We start from the raw sequence: 23,852 nt of genomic DNA on the forward strand, positions 1-23,852 counted from the left end.
GACAGGTGGGAGAAATTCTGTTCTTTTTCATCTGTGTTTGGATGACGGCCCAGTGCTGGCCACAAACTGCAATCCAGGATTAATCCTCACATACTGTTTTCTTTCTATATATCAGATTTCTCATTTTGTTAATAAGCACAGCCTAGCATGCACTTCAAGTCAGCTGTTCTGGAGTGGAAGCAACAGGGTTTTGCATTATTGAAATGACGGCTCTCGTGCTTTCCTAGAGCCCGTATTGTTTGACCATGGCAGGGCAGAGGGTGATCCTTGTAATCACAAATACTAAACAGGGATTCCCGTTACTGATTTTACTTAATGAAAAGGGGAGGGGAATGTCGTTTATCCGGGATTACATACGTACTGTGTAACATCTTCAGATGTGCGCGCTGTGGATTTGAAGGGGCTAAAGAGTGATCTTTTAAACCAAAAACTTCAAACAGCGGTTTGGAACTAGACCTATTGTGGGAAACATCCTTCAGCACTGACTCTCTTGCTGATGTGGAAATGACAAACTGCTGAGGTCTCCTGCGGAAAGTGCAGAAAACACATGCACTGACAGCTAAGCTGGGAGAGGAAGGGTCCTAGCCTTCAGCTGGCAATAAGAAGAGTTTAGAGAAGTGCAGGGAGTTTCTTGCTCAACACTGCCATCAGGGGCTGTTCTAGTAAAGACAGCCCTGAAAACAGGGTATACTTCTCGCTTCTGTCACTGAATGTTCCGAGAGATCTATGCAGGGACTAGGAACAACTCTCTCTTGTTCCTCCAGCTTTAGATACTGGATGGAAAAACTTGCCAATGTTTTCCTCACCCAGGTTCTGGATGAAAGCTAGAAAGCGTTTCATGTCAGTACGCTGGCCTGGGGCACTCACTGTCCTTCAGTCTCTTGGGTGAAGGAAGAGGAGGTAGCTTTCAATAATATATCAGTTTGCCCTATCCACTCCCTTCCCCCTCCAAACCGAACACTGCAAGATAAAATTGCCTTCATCTCAGTCTTCTGCCATGAGTTTTAAGAGATACACAACAGGCTGACTGGGGAAGAGGCCTCATATGGTAAACAACCTCAGTCTGCTCTTCATGCTGGGCTAGTCCCATTCATTCCTGGCCTGGTTTAAGATGACAGGGGTGTACAGCAGATTCCTTCCCCTAAATGTGTGCTCATTTCCCGTTGTATAAAGAACCATTCAGTATGTGGATTCAGTTTTCCAGGAGTCACATAAAGACACTGCCATGTAGGACTCTACTTGCTGCATTTCCATCTGCTGTCAAGATGCCACCAGCCAGTTTGACAGTTTGGAAATCTTTTCTCTTGCCCGATAAAGAACAGGATGGAGTAATTTGCATTGCCAATTTTAACTGAGAACTGAAATCAGCCAACAAGAAACCTTACTTTAAAGCCTGCTTGTTTGTCTTTGTGGTTGTTAGTTACTCTCCAGTGGAAAGACTGGATCTCACTGGTTTCTACCTATTAAAACGTGTATGGATGTGCAACTAAAAATAACTTTGAAGTAAATCTGGTATTATTTTCTGCTGAGCAGGATGACAGGATTTCATGTATTCAAGCTATGATTTAACATGCAAATCAGAAACAAAATTAATATACTATGTTATTGTTTCTGAGAAGTGAATCAAACAACTTCTTAAATAGCATTAAATTCAATGAAATGCTAAATCTGTGTATATTGAAGTGTTAAAAATATTTGGAAAATACTTTCTTCTCAAAATACTTCCTGACAACCTTCCCAGGTCTCTTCCTGTGTGACTTACTCTATAATTCTTATTCAGCTCTATTTTAAATGCAAAGCAAAGGAAATGTTCATTAAGCAAAAGGGAACTGATTATTTACTAGCTATGCTCCTATGAGTTTAGAACTAGCAGATGTTAGTCTCTAACACCTAGTTTTGATTTGGAGGGAAGGAAGCTCTCTCGCCCTTCTGCCCTTCCTCAAATATCAATTGCTGTGTGCAGCCTGAAAGAACTAGTTTTTGAACTAAAACTGAAAAAACATCTTCTCTGTCCCTTTACGAAAGGCTCCTGATGCAACAGGTAAGATAACTGCCCAGGACTGGATGAAACAGTGAAGTAGTGGCTTCCTCTGTTTAGGGGCTGACTTGCCTCAAAACTTCACTACCAAAAAAATATTGAAGACTGACTTATTTTTAATAAACAAGACCTATTGACAAGCAGGTTTGCTATTATGGCAGGGTATAGTGAGACTTGAACTTATGCTGCTTTTATTTAATGTTGTTTACCCTGGAAGGATGAGGTGCTTTGCTATTCCTAGTTTCTGTTTGCCCTCATGAAGTATTCAGAATGATGCTCACGTGGAACTTTTTGCATCAAACTTCTCCAGTCGTTGAAAAAGGCTCTTTGTTACTTTTCCAGGCAGTTCAAATGCTCTTTGATAATGTGATACTAGTGATGTGATTATGTCCTATCCTCAAAGAAAAATGTGGATGTCCTTCTAGGCAGGAAAAATATCTACCAAAGTTGTAGATGGCGAAGAATCCGCTAAAAATAAAGGTCTGTGCACATCTATGAGGTGTCTATAGCCAGAACTGTAGTACCAAAATGCTCACAAAAAGGAATTTTGGCATGAGAGTGAGAGTTGTCGTGTAATTCTTCAGGTGTCAGCAGACTGACGTTTGGCTGAGCATGTTTTAAAAGTAATGTAACTTTGGACTCAAAATGTTTTACCCAGAAAACTTGGTTATAGGTTTTTACTGTTATGAATTGGTGCAGTGGTTGAAGGTATGCACACATCTAATACTTCTGGGCGAGTTTGTGGTCTAGGGAGTTCTGGGTTCATTTTCTATCACTGATTTAAATTTTCCATGCTCTGGTCATGAAGGAAGTTAAGCAACTTAAGTTTTGTTCATCTTTAAAGTATAGAGAATACAATGTCCTTGGTTTATCTTGTATATTTATATTATAAATGCTTATATTTAAAAGTTTGCACAATGGGACCCTGACCTTAGCAAGGGCCTGTAAATGCTGTCATCATACACAGAGTTCTACTACAGCTTCAAAATGATAAAGTTGCCAAAGGACTAAGGCTTCAGTATTATGCAAAACCCACAGTGGGGGAGGAAGAGGAGAGAAGATTGCTCTTCAGTCCTTCAGAAATGCTACATTTCTTAGTCTCCACGGTACTTTATCAAACCAGGCTTTCAGAATTGTAATGAAAATTGCAACATGCCAGCTATGAAAACTATTCACTTTTTGCGACAGCATTGAAAATATTAACGAGACTTTATCCCCCTGCAGCGAACACTGGGGTTTTTTTTGGAGGTCTGTTTTGCTCTGCCAATTTCTTCCTGGGAATAAATAAATGCCTCTAAATAACCCCTTTCAGGATGCGCAGAGCAGCAGCTTGTATTTTTTGTCTTTCCTCCCCGGGCTGTGTGGTGCAGTGCCAGCGTCCTGCGTGACGAAACAGTCTTGGAAATTCTTGGAAAAGCACTTCCGTTTGCTCTAGGTAAAAACTGTGTTGGCAGCAAAACTGACTCTGCTGTTTACAAGCTGGCAGCATTCTTAAGTGAACTCCAAGAAAAGTGGTTTAATGTATGCGGTTCTGCATATCCATCCAAGATGCAGAGGTGTTTGAGACTGTTGGCCTGGTATTATGGGTGGTGCCTCTGGAGAAGGAATGTCTTGAGTATTTCCCCAGGTGTGGACCTCTTTTTAGTACCTGTATTCAGCTGGCTTATCCCAGTTTGCTGGGTCTCCCAGTTTCTGGTTGCTACTTATAAGTGATGGGTTTAATTACTCTAGTGATACTCCTTAGCTCCTGAGTAAGGGAAAATCGGACCTGAGCACCAAGAGAGGACTGTAAGCCATTACCTTCATTCTGGCAATCTATTTTGGTGGCTAAAACAAAGAGTTGAATATGAGAATTTGTTTGCCACTGATTTGTTGCTTGATTCTGCCTGTGTAAGGACGTGGTATTTTGCAGATGGGCTGAATTTCCATTAGCATTTAATGAACAGTTAATAACAGCAGTAGCTGCTATTGTCTAATATTTCACCCTGTTAATTGTGCAAGAGGGTTTCAAGCTGAATGCTGTCCTAATAATTCAGTATCCTGTAAGTGGAACCAACTGCATAGAAAAACTAGTATGTTTGATAGTGCTGTAGTACTGGAAATCACGCTGTTATTTAAAAGCTGCATGAAGGTGTAACTAACAATAGAGGACAGTCATGAAAGGAAAATATATTTCAAGGGTCCTGCCAGAACAGTGAACACTGGAGTATATATTAAAATATTTGCCTATCCAGCAAAGAGATCCTTTCCACCCAAGGATCTCATAATGCCTTCATAATTACTAATCAGTGATTTACAGCTGTGTCTCTGCCATCTTCATATAACCTTTTTTGAGATGTTTATATGAGTTTCTGAAAGCTGCAGAAGGGTTCTTCCATACAGAACAGAAGCCATGGCCATAGCCAGACAAACCAGCTTCCACTCCCAGTACACGCAAATGACTGATTAAGCACCCCAGTTTCTCTCTTGCACTTGTAACAAATAAACAAAATCTCCCTCTCCCTTCCAAAATTTGGGAGTTCATATGAAAAGAGACCTGGGTTATCTGACGCCAGCCGTAGTCTTTCAAAAGACTTATCACTAGTTTTCTACCTAATACCCAGAGAATCTAATACCATATGCCAGAGGCTTGGGATGTTCCCCATCCATAAACTGGTTGGACAAGAAAGGGGGAAAGGACTCCAGGTGAGTCCAAGCAAGTTTCCATGTGAATCTACTCTGCCATTATTCAGAATATTTGCCTATTTGTGCTTGCTTCCTCCGTGGTTACGCATGGACCCTGCTACCTCTGTGTCTGTCTGGAACAGCTAGGGTTGTACCCTCACCAAAAACCAAAAAACCAACCAACCAACCAACCCCAAAGCACTCCCCCTAAGCCTTCTTGGAGCAAAAGCAAAGCATGTCCCCTTTTGAGGTGGAGGGGAAGCTGCTTCGTTACAGTGGCTTTGACCATCATTGATGGTGAGTGGGAGGGTATCTGACAGTGTTAGCTCTGTGGATTGACTGGTTGGGATCACGTTTTTGTAAGTGAGAAGGTAGCAGCTGTCCTTTGTGGCATGCAGGACGCAGCGTTTCAGGGCAACTTGCAGCCTTTTTTCCACAAGAACTGCTCCATGCTGTGCCATGCTGCTGTCCCACTCCTCCCTCCTTTGTGCCCAGGGAGGGGAAAGGGCTAGGTGCCCACCAGCAATGCTTGACCGGCACAGGGAAAGCAAGCCTGCCTCTGCTAAACTTACATATCACTGGAGACAAATCAGTCAAGTTTGTTGTTTTGCTTTTGTTTTCAGTTCCCAGTTTTTCAGACCTTCCGGGAAGAAAGGATGTCAGCATCCCGAGTGAAGTCAGTATAATGCCAGGGTGTGGGATTTCCATAATTCAGTGCCTGTCTTACTGCTTTTCAGCAAAATGTTTGAAACTAAAGAAGTGGAGAGGTGGTTTTGCAATAAACTAAAAGAATGAATGGTGCAAACTGGTTGCTGGTCAGATCAGAGTCTTCAGGAGAAACTGTCTCTAATAGATGTCATTGTGAGGGTAATGCTGCACTTGGCACCACAAATTAGATTTAATGCCATAAATGGAGATAAAGCACACTGCAGCTGACAATATACTCCCAGACCATGTCCCTGGGTAAAGAGCTTGCAATGCAAGGCACAAATAGGTGCAGCAGAGATAACTGACTGGGGGGGTCAGATTCTGCAAGTGCTTACTCAGGCACTTTGCTTGAACTCAGTCTGGAGTAAGAGCTTGCACAATCCAGCCGGAGGAGCGGGGCTGCAGCTTTATAGCTGTTGGTTAGAACAGAACTGCTTGGGGGTTTTATTTATTTTTGAAGTGCCTGGTGAGGCTGGCTTTAAGTAAAAGCCCGCTTCCGACCCTGACTTGCCTGGCTGTTTATTTGCTGCTATCACCTGTAACCCAGAATTGCAAAACTCCTGTGGATACACTAGTGATGCCTCTGCAAAGTTTCCCTAGCAAAACTTCAGCTGGATTTTAAAAGCACATGCTTCTTTCAAACCCCTTCGCTATGGAGTTCAGGCTCAGCCTTGTGGGGTGAGAACATTTTGGACTAGGTCAAAGGGCCACATCGAATGCTCTGGGTCCAGTTTCCCAGGCTGATCTGTGCCTGAACTCTTTGAAGGGAGCACAGCACCTGCAGATCCCCTTCTGGGGATTCCCTTAAAATGTGGGGAAGCCTCCAACAGGTGTGTGGAGCTGGCATGGCCTTGGCCCAAGGTGGGGAGAGGTGTGGCTGGGACATGTCTGTACCTGCACTTGGGCTGGAGCAGGGAATCAAAGAGGCTGTAAGTGGTAGCTGTTCTCAGCTCCTCTGCATCCCTGAACGGAGGGAAGGGATGCTAACCTCCACCAGGCCCTGTTCAGTAAGATATTCCTGTTAGGAAGTAGGCAGTGGGCAGGGGAGTTGCAGCTGCTTGTTTCCCCGCTCTGAGAGGCAGTGAATTGGCTGCCAGGGCAGATGCTGACTAATTGTATCAGGAAAGACGTGGGAGGCGATAGAGCTGATTCATGTCCCTGGGTTGAAAATCCTGAGCCCGGCTGTGTGAATGCCTGATTAATGTATTTTCTCCTCCGATTCATTTGCTTTGAGGTCACGGTTCAGATGCTCAAGAGCAAACAAGCAAGACATTCTGAGTCTCGCTGGATGTGTGTCACACTCACTGCCTAGGTGCTCTCTGCTTAAAAGGCTTTGACAAAGTGAAGTCCCAGATAGACAGAGGTACTACTGTGTCAGTGAAGGCTGTGCTGGGATGTCAGCATGGGTAGGGGTTTGAATCTTTCTTTTTCAGAGGCAGTTCGTTGGCTGGCATTAAACTCATTCCTTCTGATGGGTCATTGGATTTTCTTCATAACAGCTTTCTGGCTTATTTTAAAAACTTAATGTTTAAGATGTAAATAAAGCATTTTCTTTTGCTTTCACTGAAAAGAGTGTAAGCACTCCATCCAAGTAGGAAAGAAAAGCATGATTATTCATATAAAGTCAGTCTCTACAGTGAATGATTGAATGAGTAAGTCCAACTGGAAGAGTACATCAGTTCTACTGAGGGCAACAGACTCTTTAATTCTGTTAATCCCCAGAAGCCTTAGAGAAAAATATGTTTTCTCCCTCCTGTTTCTTGTCAGAGGATTTGGCAGAAAGAAGTCTACCTCCTTCCCAATCTAGTTTCTAGAATGTATTTGCTCTTTACGAACAAGTCAGCACAGTAATCCTGGTCCACATTAACTGCTATGAAATACGGTGTTAACTTTTTAGCCCTATAGTGGCAGGAAATGGGATTTCAGATTTTTTTTCCTTGAATACAGAAGAGTTTAGGAGCAGGATTTAAAAAAAAAAAATCCTTACAATCCTCTCTCTGAGTCTTATTTCCACAAACTAATCTTTCAGTTCATCTCATCTGTCTATTATGCAATTTGGTGTATGATTTTAATCATGATAGTCTTTAAATGCAAGTTGACGCCTCAGATCTCTGTGCTGGCTTCAACTCTTAGCCCATAGTGTCTGCTTATTTCGGTTTATGCTTTGGTTGTCTAACCTGTTGGATTCTTTGCTTCCTCCAGAATGCTCAGTTGTGAACATACTTGGTTTTTCCAACCATTTCTACCTATCTGCTGTATCACTGTAACCAATTCATTCCCTGGGCTGTGCCTATTCCTACCTGGTTTCTCTGTCTCTTTCCACACAAAGTTTGCACCATGTTTTGGGCTGTCCTTCACAAACGTAACACTAATTTCTTCACTGCAAGCTACTCCACAACTTCAGAGACTCACAGAATAGTCTAGGGTTACACCCATGCAAGTGTTTCTGGAGCATCTGTTGGTGCATGAAGACTCTCTTTACAGTAAGATCCATGTTTCAAAACTCTCTGAAAACATCCTTCCTATTACAATATTGAAGCCACTTGGCACAAATCTTTTATTGCCTGACTTCTATGAAACTGATACACCAGTAAATAAGAAAGTATCATTGCAGTTCTCATTAGGGCAGGGAAAATGAGGAACATCTAACTGACTTGCAGGAAAACCTTCTGGCTGTTCTACTGACAATGTGCTTCCACTTCCCTTAGGATGCTTTTTAATGTTTGATTAATTCTTCTGGAGCAGAAGAGTCATATGATAAAGTTCTAAGGAATATTCTGAAAGATACAAACTTTAATGTGTTGCTGCTTTGTCTTGCTAGATACCAGTGGTTAGATTGAAGCCTCTGTACAATTCCCACTTGTTCTTGACCTCAAACCTCCAGCCTATGTCAATGTCCTGTTTTCCAGAACTGCGTGCCCTTATGTCTAGGGGAAACTTGTGACTGATGGAAGGTTTGGTATTGAATGCTCTCAAATCTTATTGAAATCAGTAGGTTGAGGGTGCTCATTGCTAAAATTAGGCCCAACAGCTAAGATGAAATTTGCAGATCAGATCCCTCCTGCAGCTGGGTCGCAGAGCCTTGGAGAGAAGCAGTAGATGGTCTCATTCCCTGCCATGGACAGTCTCAAGTCCTCTCATTAAATTGATCATTATTTATTATACACACACACATATGGACTCTTTCTCTACTTTAAATATATGTGAATAATACCAGACATGAGTGTTCCTATATGGAATAACTGAACTCAGTTACACTTGGCATTCAGTTACAACAGGAAAAAATGGGGTTTGGTACTTAGTGCTGAACAGCAGAGGCCAACTCATCAAATTTTTCCATTGCAAAAATGCTATGTCTGAATTTCGTAAATAGTGTGTGTCTATAATAGGCCCAGAGACATGACAGCACATGTGGAGCACATGAAGGGTAAGACACAGGACATGAATTTTTCTGCAGGTTTTAACAAAGCCAGAATCTTCTGTGCCCTCTCTGCTCTGCCACACAGAATAAAAACCCCGGGGGGGGTGTTTCCAAAGTCATCTGAGAGCTGACAGCACAAAACGAAAGCCCCAAGGGTTTCTCCAGTCATTGAAGGGGCATCCACAGCCTATGAATGTGAAAATGCAATGGAGCTGCACTATGAAAGTGAGAGGACAGCGGCCTGGCACAGTCACTGGGGAGTCACTGAACAGTAAAGACTGCCACAATGTGGAACTCATGAACTTGTGTTTAAAAAAGTCATTTGTTTAACTGGTCTGTGACTTACTGCATGCTGGTGGCTGTTGGGCCCCAGATCCCGAATGTTCCTCCATCACCTTCCCCGTGTCTGTGTCTAAGTCAGCTTCCCTTTGGGGAAGTGTCCCTTTGGGACACTTGCTGTGGCATAAAGCTTGCTGGAAAATCCCAAAGCCATGCTTTGTTTCAGACCTGGGCATGTCAGATGCCTGGCTCTAACAAGTAACGTGAGTTCTCCTCTGCTGTCTTTAGGAGGGACTGCCCATTTCTGTGTCTGGAGGCAAGGGTCCCCATAGCCTGTGAGCAGGAGTCTGCTCCCAGTTTTGGCTCCATCACGCAGATACGCAAACTTTGGAAGTGAACGATGTTGTTGACCCCTCATGCAGCTCATGGGGCAGAAAGCACTGCAGGAGGGAGCTGGAGGACAGCATGGGCAATTCAGTTCCTATTTCAGCCCATGTCTGTCTGAATCCCCATCAGGCAGAGCTGCTACATGGCCACTGTTATGGACAGTTGCACCTGATGTGTAGAGTTACTTGGCACGTTGTGGATGTAGTTTCCCATTGATTTTTGGTGGAATTGATTTATAGAGCTATTTAATGGAATTGATTCTTTTTACAACTTTTTTCCCCTCTTAAAGACCAATTGTTTTTCTTGAGTGATGGCTACAAGTTTGTGTTGATGTATTAATATGTTCATGCACCAGCAATCCCAACAGTGTTCTTTCTACTTGCAGTGCAAAAGAAAGCCTCAATCTCACATGCCATCTTAAATTTCAATATTATATTTGATGTATGACCTGGAATAAATTAAACGTGCTAGAACTTGCAAGATGAAATCCTAGTGGTGGGTATAACCACAAGGCAGTGTTCTATTAAGCCAAGGACTGTGGAGAATGTCTGTTGTGGTTGTGTCTGGGTTACGAGTGGCTCCCTTTGGTTTAGTGTAGGTGGATATTTTTATTCTGCCTGGCTTGTGAACAAGGGGATGAAAATTCAGAATTTACCTACAAGAAGTATAAGACTCTGCCGAGTTTTCCTTTACAAGCCCATAGGTAGGAACCACATTTTTATCCTAAACCAAATATTTTTATTGTACTTAATGTCTTTCATTGATTGTCACTCCAGAGTGGCTTGCATTAGGAAAATGTGATATTCTGTACCTGGAGGAATACTATGAGAAAGTGTGAATATCATCATTCTCTGTTATTGTTTTGCACTTTGCAGGTCAGTTCTGTCAGTATGTTTAACTTGCAAATTTGTGTTGTGGTTTTAGGCTTCTTTCTTATTTCCTTCCTTTCTTTCTTCTTTCAAGAAGCACCAAAATAAACTTGGGCAGGATCTTAGCTCTGGGTGGGACTCCTGAGCTAGATATTATACCACCCAAATTTCCAGATCAGAGAGGCTTAAACTTGTGTGCTGGATCTTAGGATCCAGCTAACAATTGCCTGTCAGGATACAATGAAATAATCTCTGAAATAGCCAGCACCCAAGTCATACAAGGTATTAGTAATCCGAAAGTACCTCCCTGAATGGCAATGTGAAACAAACATCAACCATCACAGTTGTTCTGTGTAATCCCTGTGTAAAATCTAGCTAAGCAATTTGGCAGCTGTATGTAGTACTAGCTGGAGCTTCCAAGTGGTGGTCTGATGTAGCCCTAAGCATAGTACATTTGGGTAATCTAGTTATCACCAGAGAAGTGACAGAGATAGAGTCAGCACTAGTCAACATCCTATTTGAATAGAAGAGCTCTCAACTTCATGACTGCTTATCAAAACTTCCACCCTTGGCCAGCTATAATCTGTAGCCATCTAAAAACTGTTGAGAACCCAGCAGGCCCCCCTACTGTGCATTTAACTTATACTGTGAGTTTAACAGGATGGCCAAGAATAATATCATTAGTATGCTGAATGTGCAACTGCTGAAGAAGTGGGTTGTACATGTGAACAAAGCTTAGCAGGAAAACTGTAGATGGTACATGCATGGTGCAGAGCAGATATAATAATAGCAGAGTATCCGGTTGTCTTTTATCTACAACTCTAAATCTCACATACCATTAATTTCAGAAAAGGACTCCAAATGTAAGCAAATTGCTCTGACCCAGATTTTAAACTGGTAAAGGAACTTGAATTCACATGCGACACAATATGGGCCCTCTTGCAAAACATGGCATTTAAATGTGGCTTGCTTAGAGAAGCTTCCAACAACCATCAGTCTTCACCATGCATCCCAGAAGACAGCAGAGCCTTCATTCAACATCTTAGTGATCCTAAGTGGCAGTCTTTAAGAGGGGAAAGTATATCATTACTTTGTAAATTAAACCTGCAGCAGTTGAATTATACTGTAGTTTTACAGAGGTGTTTTATATACCACAGCCACATTGTAAACTAGATTTTGTTTGCTTGGAGTTATACTAGTAATTTGTAGTCTGTCTCTGACAGACATGTATGTGTCTCCCTCTAACCATCACATGCCCTAAGCAATTATGCAGAGTTAACAAAACCTAGCTAGAGAAGGCAACTGCTCTTATCTGTCTTGCCCCATGCCAGTCTTTGCCTTCCACTCTCTGCTGGGAAATAGTAGAAATTCCAGGCATTCTTTGGAAGGGAGAGGGTTAAGTTTAAAGAGAAGGGTATCTTGTCTTTCACCACTACTGGGGTGGAAAGATTTTAACTGTGCTTGCTCCCTAGAGGTGCTTGGCTATGGGTGTGATGATATGGCCTTGGCACGTCCTTGTGGGACAGATTGGATATTAAGGAGCTGTACTGCCAAGGTTCTTTCTTGTCATATGTACAGATTCTGGCACCGTAATTTGCAGGACATCAGAAAAAAGCAGTTACATGAGAATATGAGATTTCATAGTTGGTGTTATGTAAATTGGTCTATAGCAAAGTTTTTACATAAAAGCGTTGTTTGGCTAAAGGATTGCAGAGCCATAAGGTTGTCACTGGGTGCTGTACAAGCCCAGTCTCTTCCCTGAAGAAAGTCATAGTCTAAATGGACAAGGCAGAAGGCGAGAAAGGAAGCAGAGGCATGAAGAGAAGTATTATTCAGTCAAGATGGTGTGAACAGATGGAGGGAACTAGGAGGAGAACTTAAATTCCTTCAAGTTTACTTTGCTACCGAAACTGACTACTGTTATTATAGCACTCTTCTTTGCATCCTTACTCTTCCAACTAAATTAACTTTCCTTGCCTCAAGGACTGACACAGTCCTCATAAAGTCTCCTGGTATATTTTAGCTATTCCAGAAAACTGGAGCAACAAGCACGCAAATAAGTTACTGCACACTGACTGATCATATACTCTCTGTATGTGAGGCTTTAGCTCATGGCAGTGAAAGGTAACCAGATAAAACAGCATTATGCCCAGGAGAGAACCAGCCACACAAGTAGAAGTTGCTTCTGGATTTACACAGCTATGTGTCAGTCTGGAGATGCCTACCTTGGGTTTTGGTCTCTGGGTTCCTGGCTAGACAGGGCTAATACCACATCAGTCTGCCCTAGCTCCATGTTGGATGCATCTTACCTGGACTGTGTCTGAGCTGTAGCCAGCTCTCCCATGAAGTCAGAATTGTGTAAGTTGTTCTTGACTGCGTAACTTAAAAAGAGCAACATCGAAGTCTGACCTCTGGCCACCTACTTTCAAAAACACAGAATGGGCCCTGGGTTTATGAGTCTTCTTGGGACAAAGTGGCAGTAAGAGGAAACAAATGCAACTTCTTACAGCCCTGTACTCTGCCCTGGCTCCATAGGATAGTTTTATCAGAATGCTCTTGTGGTTGCCCACTCTAATCTTGCTTGTGTTTTAAACTCCTTGCCAGACTCTGCCTTACTAAGAGTCTGAGGGATTGCATTTCGGTAGTGCTTGCACTCAGAAAGCTACAAGATGGAAACAAATATTCCTGCTCCAGAAGATGGTAAACAGGACCAGTTACTTCAACAGTTACTTACTCTTTGTGTGTTGCCTTGGTAAAGACTTACATGTATGAAATGATGCAATAGCAAATTCCTTACAAAAAATAAAATGCCTGTAATCAGATAATAGTTGCTTTGGTGCTAGTGGTAACATGGCATTGAATATCTCTTGGTTTGGCTTCCACAGTTCAGGGGTGAGGGGAACTGGAATGGTGTTTACTGAGCCAATAAACTTCTCACTAAACATAATTCATGGGCTCTAGCTGGCTAATAACCAGGACCTCAATGCTCTAACAGTTGGCCCCATACATTTTAAAACAAAGCTTTATTTGAAGTGAAAACTTTAAGAAAAATAAACTTCAGGATTTAGTGGCCTCTAATATTGTCTGCCTCCACAGGCCACGAGAGAGCTCATAACCAGAGAGTGCACTTTTAAATATGTCTATTGCAGTCTCCTTGACCAATGCCAGAAGACTGCTTGCTCCAGAGGTTGCCTCAGCATCATTTTTTGTTTGCTGTTTTTAAGCTTACAGGAATCATACACTTCTTTTAGAAGAAGAACACCGTGCAGGGATTTTTTTCCTATCTGAGTGCCTCAGGCAGTCAACATTGCTTCAGTTATAAGAATAAGGTGAAGAGCTGAAACAGCTGAAAAGGCTTACTCTCTTTAAATGGCATTTAAAAAAAATTATTTCCATAACCTTTCTTACAGCCCTGTTTTTCCTCTGGAGAGGAGAGATCTTCATCTGAGCAGGCTTATTGAAACACTTGCTAGATTATGTACCAGGATTTCCCTTCCCCTTCTCATGAATGAAGACCTGTGCTTCTGCAGGTTCACTCAAGGAGTGCTCCCCCTTCGGAGCACTACAGAACTTCAGATCTGGATTGGTTTCAGATCCCCGTCATTTCCCTGTTTAGAAGAGTACTCTTGTGTTCTGTGTTTGTTTAGTTTCTCATGAATGAAATTTAAATTCTTAAAGAATCCCTCGCAGTTCTCAGAGGGGTGTGGGTGAGTGGAGGTTCTGCTCTCTGGTGCACGTGTAATTTGTACTGGGAGCAAAGCAGTTCATTTTGAAGGACTGCAAATCAGGTAATTTAGATTTCTGCTAATGGTTTTACCTTCTCTGGGAGACCTTGCCACTCTGTGCTTCAGCTTCTTTCTTGGACGGATGAAGAAACAACGCCTGCCTGCCTCCTGTCAGATGCTTTGAAGTCTGTAGATGAAAGATACCATATGAATGCAAAGTACTTGCCAGTTAATGTCAGCAAGTCATTTTGCTTGTACCTTGATGGAAAAAGCTTTATTGTCAGCTTACAATGAATGGATCTGCATATGCACCAGTAGTTCTTTCCTTTTTACTTAAGTCTTTTGCAGAATTGTATTGACTACCTCTCAGCAATAGAGGCAGGTTAAATAACAAGTGATAAAAGATTATCAGAGGCAATTTCTTGTCATGCAATACCTACCTTATAGATAATACTTTATATATAATATTTTGAAATGAAAAGAAAATAACGACTATGCACCCAGTCACAAGGAGTTCCTGCTAAATACTATCCTCTGTCTTTCGGGGATTATTTTCTGATGCAGAGCTAAGCCTAGTTCCATCAATGCATAGCGAAATTCTATTATTATGCACTGACTTGATAAGATAACATAATTAGTGTATTGGTCCATTGATGCAGACCTCTACTGTCCAAAACTAACATTAGGTTATTAAATCAATTCTCGTATTTGTTACAGTAATAAGTTAAACAGCATTATTTAGATATTGCTTGTCTAAACTGAGATAAATCATTCAACTGTATCTATGTTTGCTTATCCACATTCTCCTGCTTTTAAAAACTGGCACAAATTCACTAGGTAAGTGTAGGCTTTGGATTTCCTGGCTTTCATTGTTTGGTGTGGCTACATCTTCCCTGTCAGTTATTTGTGTCTTGTCTGTGTGGCTCTGCCTCCCCTGCAGCAGATGGGCAGTAAGGAAATGAGGGCTCCAGTGGATAAATGCAGCAGCAGCAGCAGCTGGCTTCAAGAAGGGTATCTGTGAAGCAGGTCACAAGTGAGATAGTGTCTGGGCAGCTAATCTGGGCAGATACCTACAAGCAATTTCTGCTGACACAGATTGGGAGACCTGGAATTGAAGGCTAAACTGGCCCAGAGCCAACGTCAACAGAGAGAAGAATTTTTAGGTAGAAAGGCAGGTCTAAGTTTACCCAGATTACAGTTGTTTTGGGGAGCTTGGGAGCCTTCTGGCTCCAGAGAAGGAAGAAAAAGGCCTTGCCAAGTGCACATTTCAAGTGTAAATGCTACCCCAAGCCCCTGGTTCCCAGACTGATACAGGTGTTTACTATTCTGCTGCAAGTGGGTTGACTTACTCAGAGGTTGTAGGGAATTGGTTTTGTAGGTAAACTTGGTTGTGTTTTGTCTTTTTTAGCTGTAGAGGCGCAGATCCTATAGGACAATGGGTAATTTAGCCTGATGCTGAGGGACCTCTGTGTCTCGTGAGATCTGTTTTGATTGACTGATTGACTTATTAATGCTGCATTTTGTATGAACCTGGTCTGCAGACTGCGATTCTGCTCTGTGCCCTGGTTTTGTGACATACTTGCATGGGAACATTCCGCTTCTTGCATGTGTGAGGACTTCCAGGGCGAGAGCTGAACCCTGCTTTGCTTTGTTCCCAAATTCTGTACTGTAACCCAGAACTCTCTGAGAATGCAAAGGGCCAAGCTGTGCTGCTGTGTGCTCCTGGTGTGCTGCTGGCATGATTGTGCACGGCCAGATGGAGAGGGAAGGCTATTTAATGGAGCCATGTGTTATTGGAACTTGCCATCTAACATTCCTTGCTTTCCCCAGTGTGCTCTCCCCCTTCCAGGGTGGAATGCAGTAATTGCCATACCAGAAAGAAGCCATGATCTGTCTGTCTAGTCTGGCATCCTTTCTCCAAGAGAGGCGAACACCAGATGCTTGAGGGAAAGGTACAAGAACTCCTAAAACAAACAACTATGGAGTAACTTGCCCATGGAGGAAGTTAGTGGTTGGTTTATGCCCTAAGGCAAGAGTTTCTGGCCTTCACATTAAGTGTTCTGTGTAGCTGGGTATTCTCTATCATATACAACATACTTGAGTTTAAACTATTCTTGCTGACTCTTTGCCTCCTGAACTGGGGACCAAGGAACTCCACCACTGTGCACTGTATTAGAGTGGTCCCCAGTCTTGATCTTTTGGAGGGCCCGGAATAACAAGATGTGATACTACTCCATAGTGTGTTGCTGATATGTTTGCCTGTAGACAATCAGTCACTCTGGGCAGCTGTCATTCACATTTTCTGCTTATTTTATTTGCTAGTTTTGACTGTCTGTTGGCTTTTCTCTGTTGCCTGTTGTAAGAGCAGCCCCTGTGTCTTGTGCTAAAGGCATAAACTGTGTTTGCCTGTGTGCTTTTTCTGTAGGGCTGCATTTTGCATACCTATGTCCTCTGCTCTTAGTCCCTTCTATCTCTACCTGTACAGAAGTCTGTGCTGTACACGGCTTCATGCTTTATCTCATGTCTTCCCTGAGTTTTAGGCCTGATGAATATACGAGATGTTCCTGGTCTTTCATTAGCTCTGCCTGGAGAAGATCCTGACAGACTGTGTTCCTGGTGGTATTACCAAATGACTCGATTTACTCTGTTCAGTAAAGTGTGATGTAAGCTCTTCCCTGTTCCTTCTGCACACAAGAGCAGGTGGGCTGGCTCCACTGGTGCTCAATCAAGGTCACCAGTAAGGGACCACTGAACATCTATTGCGAGGCAAGGTAACAACTACTATCTAGTTCCCTCCCTCCTGGTGTTCTCCAGTGGCTAAATCTTTCATCACAAGTTGCACATATGAATAGCATGTCCTGCTGCATAGGAACACTGCTGGTAACTGGTGTGAAATAGCCTCCAGCAACTGAAAGCAAGAGAGAGAGAGGCCTGGCTATAAATGAGAAAGACCTCAAGCAATTGTCTCATTCTCTGGTGCTGATGTAGAAGTCAGTATTATGCAGGACCTGTGTTCACCTCAGGGACGAGGAAGGGGAGAGTGCTTTTTTTTTAATTACGTATTGCTAATTCTTTCCTAACCAGCCAGCCTGGGATTTCCTTACATTCTGAGGCAGTGCTTTCATCCGTCTCCTGTTTGACAATCTTGACTTGCTTGGGAAGTTGGTTTCCCTTCTTGTGGAAGACTGCATTGAAGACAGAGTGCTGTTTACTTAATGTCTATAAGAAAAATTCTGTAGTCTTTTTTCCCTTCCTCTCCTAATCAGAAAGGGTTGGCATGGAGAGTAGCATGTATCTGGGGGGTGTGTGTGTGGAGATCTTCTGGGTTCTGTTTAGGAATCACAGCTACCAGACCCCTCTCACTTCAAGCAGTTGTCAGTCTCCCTTGTTCTAGCTGAACTTTGGTGGTCTGTGGTTCTGATTTGACACAGATTCTCCCAGCAATCACAGATAAACTGAAGCAGAGAGGAGAGGATAAGTCTCTTCCTAAACAGCAGCTAGAAATGTCCCATTAGTTGCCATTTCTCCTCTGTGAAATACTTTTTGCTGAGCCCTTTTGATGAAAAAACGTTGTGTCCGTGCAGCTAGATGAGTTATGGTGTGGTACGGCCCTTGATGAAGCTGCAAGAGGTTTGTACTGCATGGGTAAATTGGAAACATAACTAGTTGCTTACAAACAGCTCTACAATCTCACTTCTAAACTTGAGATCTATTCTCTCTGTTAGGTGGTCAGATCAGTAGCTCATGGAAACGGTGGAGGCCAAATCTAGATCCAGGTCCATAAGCAAACTATTGCACAGATGTGGCTGGGATCTAGTGTCTGTCTTTTCTGTGTGTGAAATAATGCCATGAAGGTTTCTTAGGAGCTGTTGTCTTTTCCCATTTTCTATGATATCAATGTCCTTTTTCTTTCTGATTCTTGAACAATACATACGTTCTGGTAGATTGAAACAAAAGGCAAATGCAGAGCCAGAGGTAGATTTTTTAATGCAGCTTGAGATTTTTAGGCATGGATAATTATAAAAAAATTGAATTTATAATTTTATTTATCTTATTTTTTGGGGGGGTGGGGTGCGGGGTGGAAAATGAATGTTCTTTAGCATAGAAGTGGGGAGACTTCCTATACCACACTCGACTCCAGCCTGGCATGTAACTTCATTCTTTGTTCAACCCACTAATCCATGCATGGGCATTCTTAGAATGAAAATGCTCTTAATTCAGTAAAAGATAAACCAAATTAAAGTTCCTTTGAATACTGAATGAATGTGTCTGTACAGAGATATAATGTGGTTTAGCTAAATTACTTTAAATTCACAACTTTAGTTAATCTGAATTAAGTTTCCCAAGTCCTGCGTGTAAAGATCTCTTTATTTAGAAAGAGCTGCTGTTATGGAAGGAGCAGTGGACTCAGCCCTGTCCTGAGGCATTCTGGCATGCAGCTAGCTTTTTCAGAGAGAGTTTCTGGCCATTAGCAAATTGTCTACCACATCCTTTTCTTCTCCTCTCAGAACGCCTCTGTGCCACCTCCTAATATTGAGGTTTCTGAGCCATTAGTCTGAGTAACTTGCTCTGTTTTTATTTGCTCTGCAGCTGAGGAAACAATATTTCAGCAACTTGCATCATTTCAGGACAGGGAATGTTAAACCCATCCGAAAACCAGCCATGAACATACCTTTTGTTTGAAAGGCCCATCCAGTGATGTTTACTGCCCAGACCAGGTACAGAGCAGGAAGCAGAATGTGGGATCTGCAAAGGTTTGTGCAGTAAAACTTGACATGTATGCATATAGATGGGAAAGCCAAACCGTCTTTTAGGTTGGAACTTGAGCTCAGAGATTCACTCCTGGAAATATGTGCTTTTCTGCTTGGAAATGATCCTGTGGTCATGTTATACTTTTCTTACGAAAGTAGAAACTGGTCAAGTATACCCTTTAGGACAAATACAGCTTAATGAAACTTGCTGCCTGCCAGATGCAGGGAGTGCTGGACCATTTGAATTTTGACCCTAGTTTCACCTGGTTAAGTTCATTGGACTGTTTTCCAACTCTTGCCCAATGGGAAACTGTTCATAGCACCACTGCATTGTCTCATGGGCTGCTGGTTTTGCTACAAGATCAGCTGGGGGGATCAGCTGGCTTCCTCCAGAATCTTGCAATTGGAATTTCCAGTAGGTTGATCATGGAAATTATGAATATTAGGTAGGAGACAACAGAGCAAAAATTAGCTTATTTCACTCCAACTTTGAGTTTGGAGTACACAGGGGAGGTGTTTTTCTATGGGTCAGCTGATGAATTAGTGTTCCTTCCACCTGGCAAAGTCATGCCTGACATGCTGAAGTCTCCAGAAGCCCTGAAAGCATCATGCGCTGTGCGTGTGTATTATAAATAAACTTTGAAAAACGTAATTTAAAATCACCTCTGGCAAAGCACATGCTTAACTGAGACTCGCCTGGTGAAGGTTGACTCAGGGGTGTAGGAAGGAGATGAGGAAAGAGCAAGTGGGAGGAAGTAAAGGAAACCTGCTGTCAGAAAAAAGCCACTTGTTTGTAATTTTCAGGCTGTCCAAGCCCTTGGCATGTCAGCTTTGGGAGATCCCTAGTGCCTTTCTGGGTATTTGCCCTTGGCATGCATGTTTGTGTGTGAACTGAGAATTCAAGTATTAACAAAGCTGCATGAACAGGTTTAGTTAAGCTGCTAGAAAAGGATTGGATGTCTTGGAATGAAGGTTGATCCTCCAGTTTTACATATCCAAAAAGCTCCTACTGACAGTCTCCAATCAATCAGACAGAATAATTTCAACAAGTCCTCTCAATGAATTTTCATATGTTCAGCCCACGACTCAGATTGCTGCATGCCTTTATTTCAAACAGACTACTTCTGATCAGCACAGAACCAGAGGCTGTTCGGGGAGATGGAACTCTCTTAGGGTAAATTCCCCTGACAGTGTTGGTGTAGGTATGTAATCTGCACTGCTGCTGTCTAAAAGCAGGGCTGGTGTACCTGCTTGTTTTTCAAAGGTATATGAAAACATGATGCATCTTTGAGCAGGAAAAGGAAGTCTTCTACACCAAGGCCTCTTTAGATTGGCCACTAAGGAGTTAAACGCATTGCCCAGTTCTGACGAAGCCTGTTCCAAGGAAGGCATGGACTGGAATAAGGTTTTGCTGCACACACATGCTGATGTGCTTGCAGCAAAGATTGCAGGCTTATCAGTAAAGATAAACATGCAAAGGCTTCCAAAACCGTGTGTCCCTGCCACTTGTTTGGGATCCTTTTCCAGAGACCAAGAGAAAATACAAGATCTTCTCCAAGATAGATGCTACTTCCAGGACAGCTGCCAGCGGACTTTGTAAACACAGAGGCCACGTACTGCTGCGTGGTTGGGTACAGGTACAGGAGATATTAGTTTACCTAATTCAAAATAGCACTTGAGACCTTGCAGGATCATGGGAGGCTGGCTCTCTCCACTCAATCATCAGTCTTCTGCAGTGTGTCCAAATGCTGGACAATGCTGGGTTTTGTTGCCCTCACTTAGTTACTTGCCACAGCTAATTTCTGCCTGTGGCTTTCTGCTGCCAGGCAATCTCCAGGCTTTACTACTCATTTGTCTGCCATTTCCCACAAATATTTTGAATGTTATTTTATTTTAAGGCTGGTGATGAGAGGAGGAGAATGGAGATAATTTTTCTTTAAATGAATGGAATAAAAATGTACCAGATCAGCTACAGAATTTCTGGGCACAGAAAAGACCTTTTGAGTTGCCTGCAAAAACAGTCACAATGGTAACACTAGGTATAATTATGGTGTAGCCTTGTAAATAATACATTTTTCTTTATTTCCCTCTCTTCCTGTTTCTGTCACCAAACACTGCAAAGCAGGAGACGCAGAAATCAAGCACCTGGCTTCTTGAGGTCAAATTCCAAAAGCCTGCAATGAAAAATGCAGAAATCATTCCAGACGGGTGAGGACTGGCACTTTCTTTTTGTCCAGGAAAGTCTGTGCCATTCTGAAATCTCAGCCTGGGTCCCTCCGTTTTGCCACCGAGCCTGATTGACACCTACATGTGTGTGGCCCTTTTACACAGGGGGCCACAGGGGTGGACTTAAGTTTGAAAATCCGGACATTTTTGGACTGTGACACCAGTTGGTATGGTGTTTCAATCTGTATTCTAGTTTTCTTTTAATTACATACATTATTTTAAATGGGAGTGAGGCAACAAGAATCAGAGAGAAGAGTTTATAAAAACAATTGCAAAGTTTCTGTCAGTGGAGTGAGTCTTTCAGTGTGAAAAGGGAGACTTGTACCATTTCAGAAATTCTCTTAAACTTGCAGAGTGATAGATAAAGCTAGTTCTGAGAATGTGAAAATGTGGGCTCCATGTGCTAAAGCTATTTGAAAAGAGGTGTGAGTGAAGGGGCTGAGGTTGGTGTGAACGTCAGACTTCCTGCCTTCTGCACTTTCTGTGTCACAGCTGTAGCACGTTCATAGTGTGGCACTTCTTTTAAAAGGGACTCTGAACTAACCCAGCCTTTCAGGAAAAGACTAGCTGCAGCCAGAAATTCAGGCCCATTGCAGGATGACAAGAGGAAGAGCTTTGTTACTAGCTTGTGTTTGATCTTAGCTGCTTTTTTTTTCTGCTCTCAGTAGCATGCTAATGATACCTGTGGGAGGTGAAAAATGGGTGAATTCCTGCTAGGGTGCGGACAAGTTCTCAGTTTAGTTCTCGTCCTCTTCTTCCCCTCTGGTAAAAATTTTGGGGGCTGTCCCAGATACATAAAAAGGGCCTTTTTCATAGAATAATTTCTGTCTCACATCTGCTGAGGACTCTGAATCAGAAAGGCAGTAAGCAGTTGACTCAGTTTGTTTTGTCTCCTCTCCCCCCTTCCTTATTTAAAATTACGAGTATTTATGGGAAATGACTGGCTTGAAAGCCTAGGACAAGTCTGAGCTGCCCATAAGCCGTTCCTTTGCTACAGGTTAGTTTTGCCTTGTTTATTTTGAAGTTTAAAGCTGAAATGCCAAGTGCGTCCTGAATTCCCATTCTGTTTCAAATGCCAGAGTTGCCAGTTTCACATTGCTTACATGCGATTCTCTACATATCACCCCACTCTTGCTATCAGAGAATCCAGCTGGGTGGGTAAGCTGCAGTCTGGGTCAGAAGCACAGGGTGATGTTGAAACAGAAGGGTGCCAAACGTCGAGGCAAATATGCCCCAGTTTCTGCTGCTGCCCAGGGAGAGGGTCTGCTGGTCTGTGATAAGGAATGGAAAGAGACCAAAAGGGATGGGTGGGCCCCCAAAGGCGGCGATCTGGATGCCAAAATATCTTGCTCCAGCCTTGCAAGGAGCAGCAAGCACGTGCTTCAGAGGGAGGGCTAGCTGTGGTTTGTGGTTTAGGGAGTTGACGCAAATAGGCTCAGGACCCTTTTCTATGGTCCTGCAAAGCAGTGTCCTGTCTGGGCAACCAGGGCCTGTCCTCCTTGGTGTAAACCTTTCTGTCTCAGCAGGTTTGAGGCAGTGCTCAGCACAAGCAGTCAAGGCTGTTCTTCAGAAAAGCTCCTAGATTATGAAGTAGGGTTTAGCATCCTACATAGCTTATATGTTAAGAGTTAGATGAGGATGGATCAAACACTTGGGTTTGGTTTCTGTTTTTAAACTACCGTTTTGTGTAAGTACTGTGGCAAGCAACCTGTGACAATGATTCTGTGCCCAAGAACTTCATGGGCTTGGCTGTTTTTTCCTTCTTTTAGTAAATGAGCTGTGTAACTTTTTTGTGGACAAAAAATACACACCAGCATGTTGACCTTCATTGCTGATCAAACTTCAGTTGCACCAAGATATAACTGATAGCAGGTCTTACCTGGATTTACTTTCTCCCAGCGCATGTAGCTGGTCACATGGAGGAGAAGTGAAGTACTTCAATATATATAGCACAAATGCCTGGATGGAATAAGAGGAAAAAAAGTGTGTCAAGAGGGCAAAAAGCACTGCAAATCTCTCAAATTCAATAAGAAAACATTTCCATAGGTCAGATATTTCTTTCTGCATGAGAGGCTGATGCTGAACCTGATAAAAGTCAACCAGATGGAGAGAGATTGCTAGCTAATACGAAACCACCAGCATGCCTATTGACTTGTACTATGCTCCTGGTACCTGGCAAAGCACTGGTTACACTAATCTCCTGGTCTGCTTCCTTTCCAATTGAGAGTCCTTCTACAGGGATGGCCAGAGGGAATCTTAGTGATACTACAAAGAAGCCTGTTTGCTTAAAGACGGCATATGTACATGTTTAAACAATCTGGTTGTGTACCTCCTTTGTGGGAGGATCCCTGACCTTATACAGAGAGGGACAAGTGCTAATTAACTTAATTCTGGGAACAGGAGGTGGTATGACCTTTTCCAAAGTGATTCGTTTGGGCTACAGTTTACAGAGAGGTATTTGCTAGGACTGCTGCCTGGGTTTGCTATGAAAACATTATTCATAGAAAGGGGTAAAATTCCCTGGTTGTGGCTGGGTGAAGAAATTCACCTCCCATCCCTCTCGTCTGGGTTCATGGTTCCTTGCCCATAAATTGTTGGCACTGTGGCCACATTCATGTTATTTAGTATCAAAACAGTTACGTTTTCTGTCTCATCTTTTAGCATTGAACACAGCAAGCAGATCCAAGTTAATTAGACCATTATTTTGGCCACAACTCATATGTTGTGAACATTCCATCTTTCACTGGCACCCCAGGAGGAGATGAATTTCTGGGGCCTTTTTTT

The 23,852-nt window shown here is 42.7% G+C and overlaps 1 protein-coding gene across 7 annotated transcripts in view; it reads left to right on the forward strand.

The window, feature by feature from the left end:
* The window catches only part of HIC2 (HIC ZBTB transcriptional repressor 2), a 75,559-nt gene that overhangs the window by 4,982 nt on the left and 46,725 nt on the right, over positions 1 to 23,852 (forward strand). Inside the window, exons 1-2 of one of the 7 annotated variants that reach the window (XM_080628928.1) lie at positions 20,367 to 20,479; positions 20,968 to 21,050. The exons of 5 other annotated variants lie outside the window; for them this stretch is intronic. The gene's annotated coding sequence lies outside the window, so the exon portion shown is untranslated. Of the gene's footprint in view, positions 1 to 20,366; positions 20,480 to 20,967; positions 21,051 to 23,852 lie in introns of those variants that run through there. One more of the 7 variants, XM_080628929.1, reaches the window with a different exon arrangement.

Source organism: Psittacula echo (assembly GCF_963264785.1).
Source record: "Psittacula echo genome assembly, chromosome: 13".
NCBI classification, from domain to species: Eukaryota; Metazoa; Chordata; class Aves; order Psittaciformes; family Psittacidae; genus Psittacula; species Psittacula echo.